General features: G+C 48.8%; 1 protein-coding gene and 1 long non-coding RNA gene across 4 annotated transcripts in view; one reads left to right on the top strand and one right to left on the bottom strand.

Annotated features, from left to right (window-relative positions):
* Positions 1 to 6333: 6333 nt before the first annotated feature.
* LOC136561769 (uncharacterized) lies at positions 6334 to 11452 on the bottom strand. Its single transcript, XR_010784402.1, has 3 exons — positions 11334 to 11452; positions 10527 to 10598; positions 6334 to 6851 (listed from the first exon to the last, which is right to left on the bottom strand). It is a non-coding gene; the product is annotated as an uncharacterized lncRNA (long non-coding RNA).
* Positions 11453 to 11576: 124 nt separating this feature from the next.
* The window catches only part of MAJIN (membrane anchored junction protein), a 37825-nt gene continuing 32729 nt past the window's right edge, over positions 11577 to 16672 (top strand). For 2 of the 3 annotated variants that reach the window (XM_066558255.1, XM_066558253.1), the window contains exon 1: positions 11577 to 11689. The gene's annotated coding sequence lies outside the window, so the exon portion shown is untranslated. Of the gene's footprint in view, positions 11711 to 16672 lie in introns of all 3 variants that reach the window. The other variant, XM_066558254.1, reaches the window with a different exon arrangement.

Here is a 16672-nt window from a genome sequence, read left to right as displayed (position 1 = left end):
TTCAGGACTTTTTTTAATGTTACAAAGCAATTTAAAAAGCCCTGGATTTCCCCAAAACAAGTTTAAAAAGCTAGGATTTTTCTCTAATCAGGTAAAAAAAGGGAACTTGGAGATTTTCTTGGAGCAGAAACCTGCAAAAATGTGATACAATTGATCAAAACTCAGTTTTCATACATATATATGTATAAAAGTATGTGATAAGGAATTTTTTAAATTTAAGGAATAGGGAACTGAGGGGTTAACTAAAAAAGGGTAATTCTGGCTTTTTTTCTAAAAAAATGGAATTTGGGTGTTTGGAGGAAAAATAGGAATAATGAGGTTTGGGAATAAAACATGGGAATAAAGGGGTGTTTCTGAATTAAATTATAAGTAAGGTTTGTTTTTTGGTTTGTTTTTTTGGTTTTTTTTTTTTTTAATTGTGGTCTTGAAGAAAAATCAACAGGAGAATAAGGAATTGGGATTTTAAAAATTAAAATACACCAAATAAAAGGTGGTTTTCCTTAAAACCATAGTCTAAAAGAAAGTTTATGAAGTCTTTTAAAAAGGAAGAAAAATAAGAAAGAAATTCGGAGAAAAAGAGGAAAAAAGGGGTTTTCCTTAAAAAATTGATTAAGAAATAGGGTTGATATAGGTTTTGCATGAAAAATTTAAAGAAAAAGTCAAGAAAATAAGGAATAGGATGGTTTTTCCCATAAAAATGAATTGTTTTTATTAAAATAGAGCAAATAAAAGGCCTTTTTCATAAAAAACATTCTAAAAATAGACTTTTTTTTCTCCCCCAAAAATACAGTCATTGTATCAATGGTGGGTTTTGTTCCTGAAAAAACACCAAAATAGCTAATTAGAATTTTACCTCAAAAAAACCTCCCCAAAACTAAAAAGTAAACCCAAATAATGAGGATGAAGTGCATTTTCATTTTTTCTTTAGAAAGTGAGGAAAAAGGGGATGTTTTCATGAAAAAAGAAGAAGATTCTAAAGGCTATTGGATTAAAACAAATTATTTTAAAAGGACACTTTTTTGTTAAAAATAAAAAATATGAGGCTGAGAGGTTGTTGGGGAAGATACAAAATTAGGAGGAAAAGGAATTTTCAGGAAAAAGACACTCCAGGCTTTCAGAATTTCCTTTTCTGTACAAAAAAGCATGCAAATAAGTCCAAATTCAAGAAATTTGGGGATTTTGTCTGCAAAATGGGGCTGTTGCTTACCACAGAAGGGAAGGAGGAGCCACCAGGACCAAGCTGTGCCACTGCGGTGAAAAACACCCAAAATTACTAAAAATTGCTATTTTACGGGAAAAATCCCTCTGAGCCAAGAGATGTCTCCAAAACCCTCAAATAACCCCCAAAATGTCTTTTTTCACCCCATGGAATCCCTTGGGGCTTATTTTGGCCCCTGTTGCCACCAAAATCCACCCTAAAACTTTCCAAACACTATGAATTTTGCCTCAAATCCCACAAATTTGAGCCAAAATGCTTGTTTTTCCCTCTAAATTCCATACAGTTTGGATCAAAATGGAGTTCAACAAATGAGCCAACCCTCTCTCCCCCTGATATCCCCCCTCCAAGGCCACTTCAAATTCCCCAATCTGTTGGGGAAGATGAAACAGGAAAGCCTTATAAATATGATTGCCTGGCAAGAGATTTCGACAATATAGAAACTATAAGCGAGATTGAAACGAAAGCAAGCTTCGAGATACTTTAGTTACTGAACAACTGGAAAACAATGGTGTGGCCCGACTGAAGGTAATCCCCTCATGATGAAACAATGCCCTCTGCTTGCAGGCAGGTCCAAGGGTCAGAGCAGACCCTACTAGCTAAGCAGAAGGGGTCTAAAGAGGAGGTTTTAGGGCTTAAAATGTAACATAGTAGGGTAATGTAACGATTCTTATAGGCTGTATGTAAATGCTATAGGATTTGTATATTGTACTGGATTGGTTAGTGAGAATTAGAATATTCAACACAGAAGATTTATTGTATTGTAACGGGAACCTCGCTGTCTTATCCTCTCATCCTCTCTCTCTCTCTATCATCCTCTTTACCATTGTCTTTACTTCTCTCGGGCCTGCTCCGAGCTGTGGCTGGCAGCTCCCAGCAGGGCCCTGCACCCAGGCCCTTTGCAATAAACCGCAAATTCCACAACTTGGCTTCAAAGATCTCGTCTCCGTCTGTCCTGACTGTCCTACCCCCCGATGCTCCTACACCAATCCATTCAGATTTGCCCAAAACGTTATTCAAAAAGGATAAAGTTTTACCAAAATCACCTATATTTATGTCAAAATCAGGTTAAAATGCTGGTGTAGCCCTCCCCCACCAACCCCTTACTGCAGTCTCGTCCCGCGGCCATGGGAGCTGACAGGTCCCGGCTAGCCGCTGCCGAAGTGGAGAGCACGAATCCCGCCACTCCCAGTGTGAGATGCAAAGCTGTGTTTCGTGTCAGGTACAAACAGGCGAAGTGTGTACTTGCAAATGCAAAATGTGTGGACATCGACAATGGGATAGTTCTGAATTCTAATAATAACTGAGGAAAATAAAGCATGGAAAAAGGCCTTTGAACCTGTCTTTTGTTTGAAATTAACCCTGGTTGATTTAGGAGCATTGGAATTAAGGTGTTAAGGATGTTGCTTCTTGCTTGCATTTAACCCATAAAAAAAAAGCTCTGCAATAATAACCTTTTGAAAGTATAATTTTAGAATATTACTTGTATCCTTGAAACTATAGCTTTGGAAGATATATAGGAAATATGCTTATCTCACGCCTTATTGAAGCAGAGAAAAACAGTTTGAGAAAGGAAGATGAACATCACCTCAAGGACTTATGGTTTCGACCAAAGGGAAGCTGGACATCACTGTTGTTAGATTTATAGCCTCTGCAATTAAAAGGTGGACACATCTGGGGAGCTGGACTCCACCAGATGGGATTCGTCTTTCTTCTTTCGGAAACTGGACCATCACCATCTGGGGATACTCCTTTGAAAATACATCCTGAGAAATTCAAATCACAATAGTGTATAGAATTGTGATGTAATGATTTGGAATAAAAATTGCTGATCAGTAAAAATTGGAAATAGAAACTGTTAAAAAAAACCAACCTGATGAGTACCCCTATAAATACCTGTAACCATCAATTATCAGTGTGCAGTTGGAGGGAAAACTTCCCCCACTGTACCCAGCGCTGTATTGCTCATACTTTACCATATTAAATAATAAATTGATTGCTGCTTGAATATTGGCCTAGTCAAGATTCTTATTCTTAACACAAGGTTCTCTGCAAGAACCCCGAGTAGTGGCTCCGTCTGTGGCATAGTGACGCAGGCGAGAGCAGGACTGCGAAGTACTAAGGTGAAGGAAGGAAGGAGTAGACACACGTATGGATGCCAAGGCGCTTTATTGAGCCAGGCGGGGCCAGTAACGGCGTCAGGGAAAAACTGTTAGGGAGGCACTTATAAAGGGGAAGGGTGTAACGGAAGGAGACACGAGGGACAAATGAACGAAGCCCAGGGGAGGAGCGAGGGACACAACTGAACCAATAGAAATGGCCCAGGGGAGGGAAAAGGCTCAGGGGATAAATCATATGTTAGGTAAGGGAAGACTGACATAGAAATTTCTCGAAAGGAAAGGGGGTTGGTTACATTGATTGACAGGTACCTGGTGGAAGGAACGAACCATTACGAAGGAGAAAATGGGGGGAACTGAGAGTCAAACCAAATTCTTAACTTATAAAAATAACCAACTTTACAATAAACCCATATAAAACACAATGCTACACCTTACCTTGATGCCACCTCAATAGCCCATTTCCACCAAATTCACACTAAAACTTTATGGAAAGGATGAAATTTGGGACCCCAAATTCCCCCAGTTTGGGTCAAAATGGTGTTCAAAATCCAGGATAACCCACCTTCCACCTTATCCCACTCAAGTTCCCCCAAATCCTCAATTCAGCATAAAAAAGGGGGGGAAATGTCCAAATTTTGGGCATGAAGAGGGAAAAAAATCTGAAATCTGGGGGGAAAGTGCACAAAAAGGGCAAACCCTTGAGATTTTGGGAGAAATGAGCAAAAATTAAAAAACTTGGGCACAAAAAAGTGTTTAAATCCAACATTTGTGAAGAAAAAGGGTTAAAATTATGAAACTTGTGGGGATAAGGGGGCAAAAGCCATAAAATTGGGGAGGAGAAAGGGTAAAAAATCTGAAATTTGGGCAAAAAACCCCTCCTCAATTTCTGTCCATCCCCAAAGAATAAGGAAATGAGAAAAAAACAGGGAATGAAGCCTCCCCACTGACCAGCCTGTCAACTCCAGAATTCCAGGGACTCTGCAGACACAGACAGAGCACTTGTCCCCAAATTGTTCCTTTTATCCCCAAATGAGGCTCAACCACAGCCAAGCCATGCAGATTTGGGCAGATTCAGCAAAATTTCAGGATGGGGGGTGAGGAGGAGGGGCCAGGGAGGCATGACCCTCAGTTCCACAGAATCTGGGAACTGGCAGCTGGATCCTGTGACTGATAGGATGTGACAGAGTGGAACTCAAAAAAATTGCCATCCCCATGGCACTGACTCCATTAAAAAGAATGAGGGATTTGTCTTTACAAACAGTGAGTCTGCTGATGAACAAAAATGGATACTAAGAGATAAAAGAAACAACAGGAAGAACCATAAATTCCATAGGAATTCCATTGATTGACACAAGGAAAAGAAATAGGAGGGTATACATTGGAAGGGGGTCTGTACTGGGTGATTCAGGAAGACTGTGCCTCTCAAGCACACCAGCCAATGAGGAAAGAGAGAGGGAAATGCAGCAGGGAAATTAGGATAAAAAGCAGGCTGCATCCCCCCAAAATTTGGCAGACCCAGGGGAAATGCCCATGACCTCTTGCATTATCTGAATAAAGTTACAGGGCTCCTCTGTCTCCTTATTGGAAAGAAACCTCTCGTGCTTGTGGGTTAATTCTCCTGACACTATGACCCTGGGGAAAGGACAAACCAAATCCAGATGTTTTTTACCCAAAATTAATGAACCAAGTCCCAGTGGGGAATTCCAAGTAATGAGAAATTCTGGCCCAAATGACTGGAAAAGCTGAAGAAAACCAGCTGGAGCCAGGAGAGATGATGGCAAACAGGGAATTAAAGGGCTTTTGCCTTGAAATGAAGACATAAAAATGGGGAAACCCTGAACCCCACAAAGATCCTCAAAACTTGAGAGAGACAGAGACCCCACCCCCAAAGCCATCCAGGGACCCCCAAAACCACTTGGAGATCCCCCAAAACTACCCAGGGATCCCCTCAGCCCTCTGAACCTCCCAATCCACAAGGTCTCTCTGGGGAGATGTGGGTCTCTGGAAGGATTTTGGGGCTCCTGATAAATGATACAGAGAAGAGAAATTTTCAGTTGCCCTGAAGGTGCTGGATGGAGCTGAAAGACAACTGGCAAAAAAGCTGAAAGTACATAAAGGTATGCTGAGAGGATATGCTGAGCACAGCTCGAGCCAATGGAATATAGGTAATGAGGAATGTAGTGGGGTTTTTGTCAAGTTATGTTATTGCGACCTTTTCTGGGGTTCAGGCTGACCCCAGCAAGCTGCAACGGGTGTCCAGATAGCTCTGACCTGTTTGACCTGTTCAACACAGCTGTCCAAGCTCCCAAGCAGTTCTTAGCCGCAGGCAACCTTAGCAAGGGAAGTGATATCAGCTCTTTAGTGATTATCAGCTCATTGTGATTTCAGCTCTCAGCTTGCTAGGTTGCCTAGGCAGGCAGACGCAGGGAGAGAGAAGAGCTGTGCGGGGTTCCACAGGAGTGTCTTTTATCGATTCTTCTGCGAAGGTTCCCAGTGACAGCTCTTCTTCCTGCACTAGGCAAAAGCAGCTCTTTATATAGGGTACAGGGGTTTCAGAAATTGTCCAATAGCAAGGGTTAAAGGAAAGTGACCTATAGTCTTAGAGATAAGCAAGGGGTCTGAAGGTGGAAGAGGTGGGCTTCTAGTCCAGTCACCAGGATTTGGCATTTCCTATCTTAGGCTTCTGACCACCAGGGAAGTCTTGCAGGCTCTGGGCTGTGGGGAAATATCGCGAGTTCTCGAGATATCGCGAGGTCACGCAGAACCCCTCCCCTTTTACTGTTAACTGACCATTACCCCCGTTATAAATGACCCTGTCTAACCGTTAATAAAGGCCAGTTACTGTCCACCACATTGGTGTATGCATGTGCTTGGCCCATGTGGCAGAGGCGCCGCCACTGAACCGTCCTCGACCCAGGACGCCACGCCCCAAGCGGCAGCAACACTGGGCCTGCTACATTGCAGAGGATAATTAACAGGACATCACGCCATGACCAATATGATCAAGTCAAGCCAATTTATTACAAAAAGCAAGCCATATTTATACTATTCTCTATCGTTCACACCTCAAGCTAATACATGATCGGTTAAATCCTTTTAACGCATGCATTTTAATATTTTAGTTAATTTTAGTTAGTCTTCCTTCTTCATGCATCTTGCTGCGGTTTTCTTGTCTGCCTTTGCAGTCTCCCCTCCTGAACTGTCTGCTTTTGAGCGTGTTCTTCTCCTTTTGTGTCCTTCCAAGGGCATGGTGACCTTACTCAGTTTCTATGAAGGCTGGATAGTGCATATGCTGCATATGTCCATTGTCATGCAAAAAACTCTCAACACTACATTACATAACAAGAAGTAACAGTGCATGCACAACGAAAACGTTCAAGGAAAGGTCACATGGAATATGGAAGCATTCTGTGAACACGACCACCAGAGAATCGTTCGTGGTCCCTCCAGGACCATACCCTGTGGTAAAGTTTCACCGCACACATCAGATTAAAGGAGAAATCCTTCAGAGTGTCCTGTGCAGATAAAGAACGCCTGCTTTCTAATGCTTCAAATTGTGTTAGAAAGTTTATTTGCCAGCAAATCTTGGTATCATTCCCTTGGACGGGCTACTGGAACTAAGGGGAGCTGAGAGAGTCCTGTCAGGATCTGGGGGTCCCTGGGAGGGTTTGGAGTTTCTAGGGGAGATTTGGGGGGGTCCATGGGGATATCGGGGTCTCTGTCAGTGTGACCCCAGCTGTCTGCTACTTTAACCAACCCGAGGGCCTCCCAAACCATATGGAGATCCCCTTGATCCTCCTGCACCACGAAGTCCCTTCTAGGACACCCAGAACCACACCAACCTCCCTCCACTACAAACCTTTCCCTGAGGATCCCAACCAACCTCTCTGAGACCCTCAAAACCACCCCAGTGACCCCCAGAACTCCCTGGGCATGTCTCAGCACCCCCAGACCGACAAACCGCTCCAGGGACCCCCCTTTATACTCCAGGGCCTCCCTCAGTGCCTCCAGAGCCCCCAAACCCCTCTGGGAATCCCCGAAGCCCTCCCATGGACCCCTCCCCTCCCCCACCTCCCATTGGCCGCAGCGCCTGCCCATCTCCGCCCTGAACCAATCAGCGCCCGAGCTCAGAGCACTGGGGGAAACCAAACGAGGTGATGGAGCGAGTGAGGCCTGAGGGCTCCAGAGGGGACCAAGGGAGGAATCTGTAGGGCTTGGGGGGGGGTGGGGGGCCGCATCATCACTTCTCGCATACCTCCCGCAGAGGCTCAGCCTGGAGCAGCAAACAGAGTGTCCAGTGCAAAGGAGGTGGGAGAGCAGCCCATCCTCAAGTGCCCTATGGGATCCCCAATTGCCCCCTGGAGGCTTCAGTCTGCTCCCCCATTCCCTCAGTGTTGTTCCAGACTCCAAGTGCTCCCCAGACCCCTAAGTGCCTGCCAATTCCCTCTCTTGCGCCAGCGTTCCCCAAGAGTGCCTCGAGGACCCCCAACTACCCCATCTGATGCCAGGTGATGCCCCGGACCCCGCCATTCTGCCCATAAGTGCGTCCTGTAGCCCCTCAAACTTCTCCCGAGACCACCAGCCCCGTGAGGTCAGTGCAGGGTCAGCATTTCGGGGGTCCTTGCCCCTCCCCAACTCTTTTCTCCCCCCCCAGACAGACCTTGCTCAGCCCCCGCCCCCACGGGCTGGAAGGCGCGGAGCCAAGCAGAGGCTTCGCCCCCTGCAGCTCCACCCTCGATGATCCCCTTGTCCAATGGCACTGGAGGCGATGCCAAGGGGAGGAGCCAGTGTTGGGCACGCCCCTGGTGGCCAGGGCCCTGCTGGGTGGGCTCTGCTGCTCCCCGGGGTTCCCTGCAGGGAGTGCCACCGGGGAGGTCACATGACCGCCCAGGGTCCTGCAGGGGGCAGTGCTCTGGGAGTCACGTGACCCACCTGAGGGCCCCCTGCCATGGCCAATCGGGAGACATTACTGCGAGCACCAGGGGGCATCTTCACCCCAGGCTGTCTCCCAGGAACCTTTGTGGCAGGATTCATGTTGGAGGCCACAGGCCTCCCACAAGACCCTCTGGCCGATAAGGAGCAGCTTGCTGGATACCCTGCAGGGGGCACTATACTCACAGTCACACAACTCCCACCATGCTCTGCGGCAAATCAGCAGCAGCTGCTGTGCACCTCTGCACCAGGGGGCGCCACCCAATGGGAAGCGAGAGTCCCATGAGCCTTTGCTGCAGGAGCCATTTCGGGGGTCACATGACTGCCTCGGGGCTCTGTGGTGTGCCCCACATTGGAAGTCACGCGGCTCCCAGGATGCCGTGCGGCCTGCAAGGCAGGCGCTTCCTGACCCCCTGCCCCAGGCTTGAGGTCATGTTGTTATGAGTAAAAAAAGTTACCCAATTTTTTTAAAAGGTTGCAGAGTGAACAGGTTGGACCAGTTGCTGCCAGGGTGGAGTTCTAACTGTTTGTTATTGTAATCACCAGTCGTTTTCATTAACTACCTGTCATTGATGGTTAAGAATTCCGCCTTTTGTCAGAGTGACACCCTGCTGCTTCCTAGAAGATGACACCCCGACGGGTGAGGAAAAGGGACATGAATCAACATGCAAATGACATTGGATCCAGCATGCAGCGGGAGAGACCCCTCACCAAACCTAGCCAAAAACCCCTAAAACAACGAGCCAACACAAAATTGATGAATCAAAGTGATGACTATACAAAATCCAGAGCCTGCAGAGATGCTGAGACCCTTTTTTGCCCCTCGCCCCAGCCAGGAGGACCTCGGCTAGAGGAAGGACCCTAGAGGTCAAACCAAAAGAACAAGGGATTTTCCTGATATTCTTCTGAGGATGGATTCCCCAGCTCTGTCCACAGACCAGTGGACAAAGCTGCATTCTTTCTCCTCCTCTGAGTCACTCCTGAATGCAGCAGCAGTAGCAGTGGCACCGGCAGTGGTGGCAGCGTGGTGTGGACTGTCAGTTTTCCCCCCCAGAGCTGATCACTTTTAATAAAGGCATTAAAAAGGATAAAAGTCTCCTGCCCCTTTCAAAGTGACCCCAGGGAGGCCCCACTGCCAATCAGGAGCAGTGCATGTGATACTCTATAGGGGGCGCCATGGCAGCAGCCACTGGGTGAGGAACTAGAGGAGTCCTTGAGGGTCATGAGGGTCACTTGAGGGCCATGGGGTCATTTGTGAGCAAGGAACCCACTTGAGGGTGATGGGGGTCACTTGTGGGTCATCAGGTCAACTGAGGGTCATGGGGAGTGCTTGTCAGCCAGGGAGTCACTCGAAGGCTGGGGGCTACTGAGGGTTATGAGGCACCTTTGTGGGGCTGGGGGCATTTGTGGGGCAGAGGGGTCACTGATGGGCCTGGATGTGCCCTTGTGGCCTCAGGTGGTCATTTGTGGGCCAGGGTGGGCACTTGTGGGGCGGGGGGGTAGTTGTGGGTCAGCGACCTCTTGAGGGGCTGAGGGGGCATTTGTGGGTTGGGGAGACACTTCTGGCTCAGGAAGTCCCTTGTGGGGCTGGGGGAACACTTGTGGGACTGCCACCCCCCGTAACCCACCCCCTGTGACATGCAGCCCCCCACAGGCCCTCTTGGGGACGTCCTCCTCTGGATGCTGCAATGCCACCGCCAGGCCGTAAGGGGAAGCCTTTGGTAAGACATCCCCACCCCCAAATTTCAGGGGTCTGCCCCTGAGCCTCCCCCAGGTCCCCCTAACTCCCCATGTGCTCTCCCTTTTCTCCCCCAGGGCCATTGAGACCCTCTTGGAATGCCCACCTGGACACCTCCAGCCCATGGTGGGGCCAATAAAGCAATGACACCCCAAAATTGCACCAGGAAGGTGGGGAGACCCCCAAAACTCCCTCCCTTACCTTCCCCCACCTTTGGGATTGCCCCCAATCCCCTCTCCCTCCAAATGTCCCCAAGAGCATTTGGGGGCTTCTGGGGGCTCAAAAGCAGCTATTGGTGGGGCACTGGGTGTCTCTAGGGGGTCCCTAAGGGTCTTTAGGGTGTTTGGAGGGGCTCAGAGGCTGAGGAAGGTGTTATGAGTAAAAAAGTTGTCCATTTTTTTTTTAAAAAGGTTGCGGAGTTAACAGGTTAAACCAATTGCTGCTAAGTTGCAGTTTTAACTATTTATTGTTAATAATTTTATGTTGTAATTACCTGTTGTTAATAATTTTTTTTAATTACCTGTTGTTGATGGTTAGAAATCCCTCTTCTTCGAGTATCACCCTGCTGCTTCCTGGAAAATGGCACCCAGCACTGTGAGGAGGAGGTGAAATCGGAGTAGGCATGCAAATGAGGAAACCCCTCACCAAATCTAGCAGGAAAAACCCGTAAAACAATGAGCCACCGTGGAATTAAGAGATCTAAGAGATGTCTAGAGGTGAAGAACTGAATCCAGTGTCTGCTAAGACCCTTTTTAGTTCTCACCCTAACCTAAAAAATGTCGGCTAGAAAGAGGCCCTCAAATGTCAACCCAAAACTGGGCAACCTCTTGGTGTTCTCCTGAGGATGGAAACCCCAGTTCTGTCTGCAGACCAGTGGACACAGCTGCACTCTTCCTTCTTCTCCTCCGTGCCACTCCTGGGCACAGCGGTGGCGTGTGGTTCTCCCCACCCAAGCTGATTTTTAATAAAGGCCTTAAAAAGGAGAAAAATCTCCAACGTTATTAAGTTCAGAAGGGAATTGGGGCTTGTATGGGGAGTGCAGGAAATCGGGAGTGGTTAGGGGCACACTGAGCCTAGGGCATCTAGAAGAGGTCTGTGGGAATTTTGGGGGAGACTCTAGGAGTATCGAGGAAAATCTGTGAAAAATATTGGGGGTCCAGGTACGGCTTTGGGGGGGTCTTTACGGTCCCGGAGTCTGTGCGATGTTTTGGGGGGCCCAGAACAGCGTTGGGAGGTCTACGGGGACTAGGAAGTCAATAGGGGTGCCTGGGGGTTTATTGGGCATTTCGGGGAAGGGAACCCCCAAATCCGTGGGAGTGGGGCTCACCTGTCTTCTTCACCTTCACACGGCTGACGTGGCGCCGGGGGGTTCTGATGTCCTCCGCCCCTGAGGGCGCTGGGGGCGGGGGGATCATGAGGGCGTCAGAAGATCCCCCTAAGCCCCCAAAAATCCCTCGTGCTCTCCCTATTCCCCCCCCCCCCCGCCTCCCATTGGCCGATGGTTCCGCGCCAGTTTACTCACTTCCTGGACTACAACTCCCGAAAGACCGCGGGGCTCCATAGGCCGCCGATAGAGCCGCGATTGCGGTTCCCGTCATGCCCCGCGGCCCGTGAAAGGCCCGTCGGGGCCGGGACAGTCCCCTAAGTACCGTCCCAGCTGCTCCCCAAGTGCTTCCCTGAACCGTAAGTGCGCCCCGGGGCCCCGTAAGTACCCCCAGTTTCCCTCTCCTGACCCTCAAGTGCCCCTCAGGGTCCCGAAGTCCGCCCGTCCCCTACTTGCCCCCAAAACGCCCCCTCTGTATACCCTCGGACCCCCAAGTGCTCTCCAACTACCTCCCCGACCCCTAAGTGCCCCTCCAGACCCTTTAATGATCCCGCAAGCATCCCCAGCTGGCCTCCAAGCGCCCTGGGAATTGGCGTGATGACAACGATGTAGAGTAAGACCCTGACTCTATCGCAGTATCAGCAACACTTCAGCCTTTAATTAAAATTTGAATCAAAACTGCAGTTGCCGATGTGGAGGATGGACAGGCCCCCGCACTTTTTCGTGTCACTCCCGTGGTCCCTCTTGGAGCCAGGGAAATTGCAGGAAAAGCATTCCTGCATGTTGCGTGCATCAAAATTTCATGGGAATCAGGAACCGAGTCCGTGCAGTGAACTTCCCTGACAGGTGGAGAAAATCCGGTCAGATGAAGAACAGGTTGAGAGGACTTTGGGGACCTGGTGTATATAAAACCCCAGAGACCCCCCTTCATCCCCTACAGACTCCCCAGTAGATCCCAAATACCCTCAGAATCCCCTGAAAATGCTCCATAGCTTCCTCCCCCCCAAGACCCTATAAACCCTCAGGACCCTCCCAAACCTCCCTCTAATACCTCCTGAGGCTCTCTAAAATAACCCATAGATCTGCCCAAACCCTTGGCACCCCCTGCACCCCCTAAAAGGGGCAACCCCAGGTGGACTGCCTGAGCCACTTTTTGGGCTGATATGTACATAGGCATAGATCTAATAGAGAGATAAAATATAATATAGAAAGTGGTCTCCAGGAGAGCTGAAGAGGGTCTTTGTCAGGGTACAGGATGAAGGGTGAGGGTTTCCACCTGCCAGAGGGTAGGGTTAGATAGGATATCGGGAAGAAATTCCTCCCTGCGAGGGTGGTGAGATCCTGGCACCGGTTGTCCAGAGAAGCTGCAGCTGCTCCATCCCTGGAAGTATCCAAGGCCAGGATGGACAGGGCTTGGAGCAACCTGGGATAGTAGAAGATGTCCCTGCTCATGGCAGGGGGTGGATGGAGATGACCTTTTAAGTCCTTTCCAACCCAAACCAGCCTGGGATTCTAAAAGTGGGGGAGGTTTGGGGTAGGAAACCTTGGCTGACCCCAGGTGCCCTCCCAGGCTGCTCCATCACTCACACTTCAGGAAGAGACAGCAAGAGAAAACCTGATGAAAAAGCCCCTGGGGGAGATGGGTTGGGGGGTGTGAGTCTCTCAGGTCTGCTCCAGCCCTTTCCAGTCCCTCAGGTGGAGGCACCTGGAGCATGATTCCTACACAACAGGCATCTCAATGGGGGAGATGACAGGTTCAGCCTCTTGATCTAGCCTGTCCTGATCCCTCTGCAGGGATCCTCTCCCTTTCTGCCCTCCAGCAGATCCACAGACCCACATAAGTTGGTGTCATTTGTGAACTTAGTTTGACTTCCACTTGATCCCCTCATCCAGATCATCAATAAAGATGTTGAACAGGACTGGACCCAGCACTGACTCCTGGGGTCACCCACAAGTAATTGGGTGTTATGGATAGAATGGGAGCTTCAGACAAGCCCTGTCTTAGGCTAATATTTTTGGGTACAGCTTGAATTAGGTGGTCTGCACCTAAACCACTCTGGCTTGCAAGTTCTAAGAGTGGCAGATCAGGTCTATTATGAAATTAGTTATTTATTGAATAGACAGGAGATAATAGACAAAGGTCTTGAACAGAGTTACTTGCTACACGGTATAAAACAGAAGAACTACCAGTAGGTTACGTAAAACAGTTCACAACATTAAGGTACCTATATCAAAGCTAGGAAAGAAATAATATAGATTAGGAATCAATGTAACTTACCACCAAACTGGCAAGAGTGTACACAAAGTCTTTTCACTCAACCCTCAAGAGAGGAACCACAAAACCAGCATCCCAACTTTGGGGGAAAAGCCCCACACATTTCCAGGGAATGTGCAGAAACTTCTACTTTGTGAAAGTTTGATGTAGCTTTAATAGATTGTGAAGTAAAGTGTCTGTCAGAAATTCCAGCTTATCTTTCCACAATCTTGCTTCCACAGCAAGATGTTTATTGTCATCTACAAGTGCTGCTTCTATAGCGCCCAAATAGCCATGAGACAAGCAGTCCTTAGTGATTTATTTCAGCAATTAGCAAGTTCTTGTGGCAGGGAACATGTCCTGCTACACTACCCCCAGCTGGATTTAGTTCCATTCCCCACCACTCTCTGGGCTTGGGCATCAGCCAGTTTTTCATCCAGCAAACAGTTCCCTTGTCCAATCCATGAGCAGCCAGCTTCTCCAGTGTCAAAGGCTTTACTGATGTCTATAAATATACATCCACCACCCTTCCCTCATCTACTGAGTGGGTCATTCTATCACCGCCTGCAGACCCTTGGCCTGGGCGGGAACAACCTGTGGCACTCAGCAGCCGTGGCATTCCAGGGCCTCCCGCAGCTTTGCCGGCTTTACCTGGCCCGCATCCGGCTGCTGGAGGTGAGCGTGGCCGCATTCCAGCCAATGCAGGTGACCCTGGGTGAGCTGGAGCTGCTGCCAATGGGCGAGCTGGAGCTGCTGCCAATGGGCTGCACTGCCTGAGCCCACACCTGCGGCAGCTGCCACCTTTCCGCTCCCTGCACAACCTCTGTGAGCTGAAGTTGCAGGCGCAGCAGCCACAGGGGATGCGTGTGGTCCCACAACGCTTCTTTCAGGGACTCAGTGCCTTGCGCTCGCTCTACCTGTCACAGAACTCACTCTCGGCCATCCTTGGCAATGCCTTTGATGACCTGGCACAGCTGCAGTGTTGCAGCCTGAATAGCTGCTAGTAAAGTCCAGGGTAAAGAATCAAAAAGGCCATTTTCATAATATCTACAGATGTTTAATTCAGCCACACGGTAACATGTTCGGGTCCCAGGCACACACACATGGAGGGTCCAGGTTTCTCTCTCCCCAGGAGCCCGGGATCACCTTGGTCTCGGGGCAGTTAAAAGATAAGGGCCAATCAGGGAATAGGGAGGGAGTGGCTCAGGAACACAGGAACAGAGATAAAAACAGGGGAAGGAGCCAATGCCGTTTTACCAGCTTTTTGAGGGAAGCTTCTTGTGTTTCCCCAACCCAGGGGATGCCCCCCAGGGTCTCCACAACTCCCCGTTTCGATATTATTAAGAAAGCTTCTCTGAAGGATCAATTGAATCAACATAAAATGACAAAAACAATCAAAAGCACTCATAAGACAATTTTCAAAATGCAAACAATTCCAAATTGATTTTCTTACAGCTGGCAGGATGGATGTGGGGTTTTCTGAGTACGGTTTATCTGGAAACTGAGTCAGGAGAAGGTTCCTTCAGCAGGGACTGGTTCTCTGTCACCTGTGGCAGTGTTGTTGTCTGTGACTGGCTCTGTACGATGTAGTGCACGTGGTGGTGTGCCTGTTGGAAACTCCAAAATAGAAATTATTAACTTTTAAGAAAAAGATGGTTACTTCAAGGAAACATTCTTTTCTTTCCCTCCCAATCACACTCCCTCTGGTATTATGAAAGAACACTGGGGAAAGGGATTAGTGGAGGGAGGCCGTGAAAAGGGGGAGAGGAGGTAGGAATTTCTGGGAACATAAAAAAGGGGTAATAGGACAATGGAAAGGAAAATGGGAAAGTGGGAGAGGGGCAGGGAGGCCACAGGAATTGGGGAAAGGGGAAGAAGTGGGACTTATCCGATTGGAAGGTTCAGTCATTATGGAGGTGGACTTTTCAATGCAGGACAGCTCGTCGGTGTTCTGTGCCCTTTTGGATTCTAGGCTGTTGCTGGGGCTTGATGGCTGTTGGTTTTGGGTTCTATTTCCTTGGTAGGTGTGTGGAGGAGTTCTGAGATGTGGATAATATTTCACAGTTTTGCAGTTCAGTGCATGTTCACTACCTTGCACTGAGTCATATTGGCTGCTTGGGGCCCTTTTATTCCTTGTATTATATTAAATTCCACAATTTCTCCATCTCCTGGACTGTGGAGGTATTTCCTGGGGTTATTCTTTTTAATAGCAGTCTGATGTACAAACACATCTGCTTTGTTAACATTCCAGGTTATGAAACCATATCTGTTCTTTACATCGAACCATTTCACTGACCCCCAAAACATTCATGGCAAGGACATTTTTACCTTTGTCATTGGGTCCGTGTTTCTGTTGCTGGACATGTCGCTGGTGCTGGTGTTGAGGCACTGCTGTCCGAGCTTTGTCTTGCTCCCGGCGCTGGCAGCCATGCTGGAGCTTGGCCCCCTCCCGGCGGTCTCTCTCGGCTGGTGCCCGCGGGCACTGCCGGCACGGGGCTTCTGTTGCAGCGGCAGTGAGCGGGTTTCACTGCCCAGACTGCGGCTCTGAGCCATCCCTCGGTGGGGCTGCCCACCCATCTGGCAACAGCGGCGCCCCGGGGCCGCTGGCCTCACCCTCCCGCCCTCGGCCCCGGTTCCACAGGCTGCCCTGACCGGGGCTAGGCAGCGAGTATCGGCCGGCTTGCTATGGCCACGCGGAGCGGTGGCGGGGCAGCCGCGGGTTTTCCACGGGGGCAGCTGTTCGGTGCGAGGGGAGACGAATCCTCCTGAAGGCTGGTTTTGCCATAAAACAGAGTAAAGTCAAGGGACCTGCCCAGGAAATTCAGTTTTTAGAAGTAAAATAGCAAGATGGACATTGTCAGATTTCAGTGGATACGGTTAACAAAATAGCAGCCATGTCCCCACTAACCAAGAGGAGGGAAACACAGGCTTTCCTGGCACTGTGGTATTTTGGAGAATGCATATTCCGTGTTACAATCAGATTGTAAACTCTCTCTATCATGTGACATGGAAGAAGATTGATTTCAAGTGAGGTCTTTAACAGCAACAAGCTTTTGAACAAATTAAAGAGGAGATTGTTCCTACAGTA

The sequence above is a fragment of the Molothrus aeneus genome, chromosome 12 (genome assembly GCF_037042795.1).
Source record: "Molothrus aeneus isolate 106 chromosome 12, BPBGC_Maene_1.0, whole genome shotgun sequence".
Taxonomy (NCBI): Eukaryota; Metazoa; Chordata; class Aves; order Passeriformes; family Icteridae; genus Molothrus; species Molothrus aeneus.
Note: the sequence above shows the minus strand (reverse complement) of the source record. Positions and strands in the feature narration are given on the sequence as shown.